At 43.8% G+C, this 6000-nt stretch overlaps 1 pseudogene; it reads left to right on the forward strand.

Moving 5' to 3' along the window:
• Window positions 1-3745: 3745 nt before the first annotated feature.
• LOC138089989 (zinc finger protein 639-like) lies at window positions 3746-5184 on the forward strand (annotated as a pseudogene).
• The last annotated feature ends 816 nt before the right edge of the window (window positions 5185-6000 follow it).

Below are 6000 nucleotides of genomic sequence, written 5' to 3' on the forward strand. Positions count from 1 at the left end.
CTGGCATTCTGCCCAGCTGAGAGCATTTTGCCTCTGTAAGTAATCCAGACCCTTCCTTTGGTCAATAGTTTAATGTTGTTCTCAAGCCTAGTGTCAGCACACTGGTGAGTTGCAATCAGTTGTACAACATTTTGAATGTAACGTTTTTTTGTCAATGTGAACTGAGATGCTCTTTCCTTTTCCTTTTATCAAAGAGAAGCATGATGGTGGGGGAACAGCTGGAATGATCATTCATCCCAGGTGACTATAACAGAGCAAATGATTCTGGAAACAGCAGCAGCCTCACCCGTGGACTTATTAGACATGCAAATTCTGTTCTTTCCACAGAAGCACTGGATTAGAAATTCTGGGATGAGGTCCAGCAAGCTTTAACAAACCTTCCAGGTGACGGTAATGTACACTCGAGTTTGAGAACTACTGTAATAGACCCATTCCTGGTTGATTAAATTGTCCTTATATTGTAAATAAGATCAGGAAAGAATCAAATGCTGCTTTACATGGTAGACTCAGGCTATTATTTCACAGATTGCCTGGAGTAGGAAACGGCAACCCACACTAATATTCTTGCCTGGGAAATTCTCATGGACTGAGGAGCCAAGCGGGCTACAGTCCACAGGGTCGCAAAGAGTCAGACATGACTGAGTGACTGAGCACAATTTCACCGGATAAAAGTCATGCTAATAGAAACATGGTGAATCTGGATAATGGAGAAAGATTAGTATTTGCGGAGGCAGTTGTATGTGCACCTAGGTAATTTGAGGCAGAGAGGGAAGATTGGTTGTAGCCATCTCTGGTGGAAAGATTGAACTGAAATCTGACTACCTGCCATCTCCTCTCCACTCTGACTCTTGAGTCTTAGAAGTCATCAAAACCCTCCACTCTCCAGGGTTCTCTGTCAGTGCAAGGACAGCCAGCAGTGCAGGGTCCTTAGTTATATACTGTATAGTCAGACCACTCAAGATGGCTGTTCTCTTGTTCTTTGAGCCCTTGCTTTACCTATACCCTACTCACATGAATGTGCTTGCCCCCTGCCTCTTAAGTCAGAATTGCTCCACCTGCTAGCTTATTAAAGGAAAACATCTTCTGATGCTCTTTAACCCAAGGAACAATGAGGGAAGTGCCTCAGTTGCTGGTTTCCCTGGTTGCTGATGAGCCAATAGCTGATGTCAGTTCCCCCTATAAATGGTAGGCTCCTCCCCCACGCCCACTGTGGCAAAGATGGCTGCCGTGTCCTGCTTACTGTCTGGTGCACATGGTAGTGGGTCACTCCAGGACCTTGCTTCAGATGGGTAAGATTCCAGACCTATGAAGCCATTTAGATCTTGGTCACTATCTCTGAGCTCTTTCTTCAGTCTTGAGGTTGGGCAACTACAAGGCTTGCAGGCCTGAGGGGTGTAGCCCAACAATTGCCGAGCCAGCCAAGAGGCTGAGGAAACTCCTGGGGAACGCCAAGGCACCAGGACATAAGGACCAGGAACAGAAAGCTGCGGGAGTGATGCCAAGGTGGCCGTCCACTAGCATGTGGGGACCTCTGACAAGTGCCTACTGGGAGAGGTAGCTTTCTCTTCCATTATATTGATGATATTCTGTTAACCTCAGTCTTTTCCCAGCTTAAAAGTAGCAGCCCCATCCTCATGGTTCATCTCATTGTATGGGGTAGGCTTCACATAGACAAAATACAAGGACCTGGGTTAGCTACAAAAGACAAGCATACACCGAACCCATCACCCCTAAACAATTACAGACACAGGCTTTAGGGACATGGACTTAGGAGCAGGTTTGTGAATTGGACTTGTTCAGTTACCCAGGAGGGCTTGGCTGGGACCTGTGGCAATGGTAAAATAGTAAGAGTACCTTGGGCTTCTGACTTTAGCTATAGAAAGGGGGCAAAGCAGTGATATAGTGTGATGACAGCCATTGTTCCCTGTGTCTGCAATGAGTTACAACAGGGGGAAGATATTACAAATGGCCTGCCTGAGTCCTCAGGCAATGCATAAAAAACAGTGAATGGAGTCTAGAACAGCTGTGTGTGTCATCAGAACCCCCACAGGACCCCTATGACTGTAAGGGTCATTCAGGGTAGGTAGGGAAGGAGTATATGATCGGGCCACGCAAGATGGCTGTTCTCTTGCTCTTTGAGCCCCCTGCTTAACCAGTCCCTGCTTCACCTGTGCCCTGTTCTCATAAACGTGCTTGCCCCTTAGGCCAGAAGGGCTCCACCTGCTAATTTATCAAAGGGCAATATCCACTCTTGTGATGGTCATTAACCCAAGGGGCGATGAGGGACGTGCCTCAGCTGCTGGTTTCCCTGGTAGCTGATGAGCCAACCTGATGTCAATTCTTTGTATAAATAGTAGCCTTCTTTTCCCTCCAGGTAGCAAAGACTGCTCCCATGTCTTGCCCACTGTCTGTTGCATGTGGATTCTCCAGGACCTGCTTGAGGTATGTAAGACCTCCCATCTATTAAGCCTTTGATGTCTCTGTCACTATCTCTGGGTTCTTTTTCAGTCTCAAGGCTGGGCAACTACAAAACTTGCAGAGCTGTGGGGTCTAGCCCAACATACATAATGCTATATCCACTAGTTGATCTCTACGTTTTTACCAAATTTTAGCATCTATCTCTCCTTGCCGTTTGTAACTCTTAGTGTCTACTTACTTTCCAAAAAGCTTTTTCTGCCCCTTTGCCTTCTTGCAACAATGGCTCTTCCTTGTTTGCCACCTTTTCCTTCAGCTGATCATATCTCACTACTCATGCTGGGTGCACATCTTTGTGTCCATCTCCAGTGCCTCCCCCACTTTCCTCATCCCAAGCCACTGGCGAGCAAAACATTTTAAAAAGCAGTGGCCTATGCGAGACTTCCCTGGTGGTCCAGTGGCTGAGATTCCACATTCCCAGTGCAGGGGCCCCGGGTTTGCTTCCTGGTCAGGGAACTAGATCCCACATGCCACAGCTAAGAGAGTTCACATGCTGCAACTAAGACCTGGCTCAGCCAAAAAATAAAAATATTTTAAAAAGCAGTGTCCTGCAGCACCAACTAGCTGTAGTATAGATGCGTAAGTCCTCCCCACATGTGTGCATGCTAAATTGCTCAGTCGTGTGTCTTTATGACCCTATGGACTGTAGCCTACCAGGCTCCTCTGTCCATGGGATTCTCCAGGCAGGAATACGGGAGTGGGTTGCCTTGCCCTCCTCCAGGGGATCTTCCCAACCCAGGGAAGATCCATGTCTCTTACATCTCCTGCATTGGCAGATGGGTTCTTTACCACTAGTGCCACCTGGGAAGCCGTCTTCCCCACCCCCACCTTTAAATCAAGTCTTGTGGACCAGCCTATCTGAGGTACCCAATAAGCATAATTCCACAAACGTGTGCATATACGATTTGAATAGTCTGCTTTCTTTTTCTCTGAGGCCAACCTTTTTCAGTCAGTATGATGTCTGTTTTATTACCTTGCATTTGTTTAGGACTTGAATTCTTCCTAGCTGGAAAATGCTAGAAGTTCTTAAAAACAAACAAACAAACAACTTGGTGTTCTTTAAAATGCTGTATTATAGGGCCCAGTGGAGCACCAACTTGAGCTGGGCCGCCCCTCCGCCCCAACTCGGGCCTCCTGGCCACTGCCTCGCAGCTGTGCCTGGGCTGGTCAGATGGCCCCGGGTACTGACATATTTCACCATCTGTGAAAACTTCCCTGTAATTCAGTTTTCCTCACTCCAGTATTATGAATTACACCAAATTAAAAAGATATGAATGAATATCCTAAAAAAGGAAAAAGGAAAACTTTACATCCTTCTCATTATTCAGATTCCTCTGGAATAAGCAGAATTGCAGATGGATTGAATGGAATTTTTTCTGATCATTGTTACAGCGTTTGTTCTGTGAGATAACCAGACTTAAATTGACAGCAAAATCTTTGATTCTGATACAGAGATGTCAAATGAATTACCAAAATTTACAGATGGAATCTAGGCCAGAAACAGAAATTAAAACTACCTGGTTCCTACTCCTGTACGTAGACTTCTAGACCACACTGCCTTTCCTACAGAAAAATCTGCTGATATTGAAATTTGTGATGAAAGACTGTGCTCCCCTGAACCAGTCCACCAGCAAACCCAAGAGGAGAGCTCCACAGAAGTTCAGACTGCTGAAGGTGTTCCAGTTGCCGCAGAAGTGCATGCAATTTCTGAAGACTATGATACAGAGACAGGAAACAATTCCTCTGAGAGATTCCAAGACCAAACTGATGAAGAGCCACCAGCTAAACTTTGCAAAATTGTTGACAAGAGCCAAGCTTTGAATGTGACTGCACAGCAGAAATGGCCTTTACTGAGAGCCAGCAACGGTGGCCTCTATAAATGTGAACTTGGTGAGTTCAACAGCAAATATTTTTCTGATTTAAAGCAGGCATATGATCTTGAAGCACAAGTGTACTGATTCAAACATGTGTCGAGTATGCAAAGAGTTTCTCTACCAACATGCTTCTGATCGAACATGCCAAACTGCATGAAGAGGATCCCTACATTTATAAATACTGTGATTATAAGACAGTAATTTTTGAGAACCTCAGCCAGCACGTTGCAGACACCCGTTTTAGTGATCACCTTTATTGGTGTGAGCAATGTGACATACAGTTCTCCTCAAGCAGTGAACTCTACCTACATTTCCAGGAGCAGCTGTGATGAACAGTACTTGTGTCAGTTCTGTGAACATGAAACGAATGATCCAGAAGACTTGCATAGCCTTGTGGTAAACGAGCATGCATGTACATTGATAGAGTTAAGTGATAAGTATAACAATGGAGAACATGGACAGTATAGCCTCTTAAGCAAAATCACATTTGACAAATGTAAAAATTTTGTTAAGTGTGTGGGTTTTGGAGTAGACTTCATACAAATGTTAACAGACATGTTGCTACTGAACACAGTAAAAATTTTCCTCATGTTTGTGATGACTGTGGGAAAGGCTTCTCAAGTATGCTAGAATATTACAAATGTTTAAATTCACATTTACCTGAAGGGATTTATTTATGTCAATACTGTGAATATTCAACAGGAGAGATTGAACATCTTAAAATTCATCTAGATTTCAAGTATTTGGCTGATTTACCTCACAAATGTAGTGACTGATGAGGTTTGGAAATGAAAGGGAATTAATAAGTCACCTTCCAGTCCATGAAACAACTTGATTGTTCTCTTTAATTTCTATAATGTTGATGTGAAATAATAAATTCTACTTTTTTGGAGAAAAAAATACTGTATTATAGCCTTTTGGGTTTCCCCTATTAACATGTGAGCCAGCAGGGCAAGTGGACTGCATACCTACTGTGTGCTTTTCACATACCTTTTTGATGTGCAACCTATGTGTTACTCAAAACACTTGGTAAATAACTTATGCATGCCTTTTTAGAATGACAGGTAGGATGACTATTTTATGTTGATAAAGAAAATTCCAGATCACTGACTTCTTAAAGTATTTCAGATCTGGTAGATCTATTTCTATACTTGTGTTCTTGGAATAAGCCTACAGCTCTCCTCTGAAAATGTGAAAATACTGCTAAAATCTAGCATAATAGATTCTGCAGAGGCCATTTTTTGCCTTTAGTCAAATTGCTGCTTAAATGAGAGTCATTAAGAAATGGCAGATTCTCTCATCTTTTCTACATCAAGTTCTGCAGTACCAAAAAACCTAAATGGTTATATAAGAAAATGTCCTTTTGCATAATAAACGCGTTCTGAAGGGGTAGGCCATCTGCAGCTCACTCATATGAATAGACGTTGTTGTTTTAGTTGATCAGTCATGTCATACTCTTTGCAACCCCATGGACTGTAGCCCACCAGGCTCCTCTGTCTATGGGATTTCCCAGGCAAGAATACTGGAGTGCGTTGCCATTTCCTTCCCTCAAGGATCTTCCAGACCCAGGGGTTGAACCCGTGTCTCCTGCATTGCAGGTGGATTCTTTACCACTGAGCCACCAGGGAAGCCCATAAGTAGAATAGCTCTG

This window comes from Capricornis sumatraensis, chromosome 13 (assembly GCF_032405125.1).
Source record: "Capricornis sumatraensis isolate serow.1 chromosome 13, serow.2, whole genome shotgun sequence".
Lineage (NCBI taxonomy): Eukaryota > Metazoa > Chordata > Mammalia > Artiodactyla > Bovidae > Capricornis > Capricornis sumatraensis.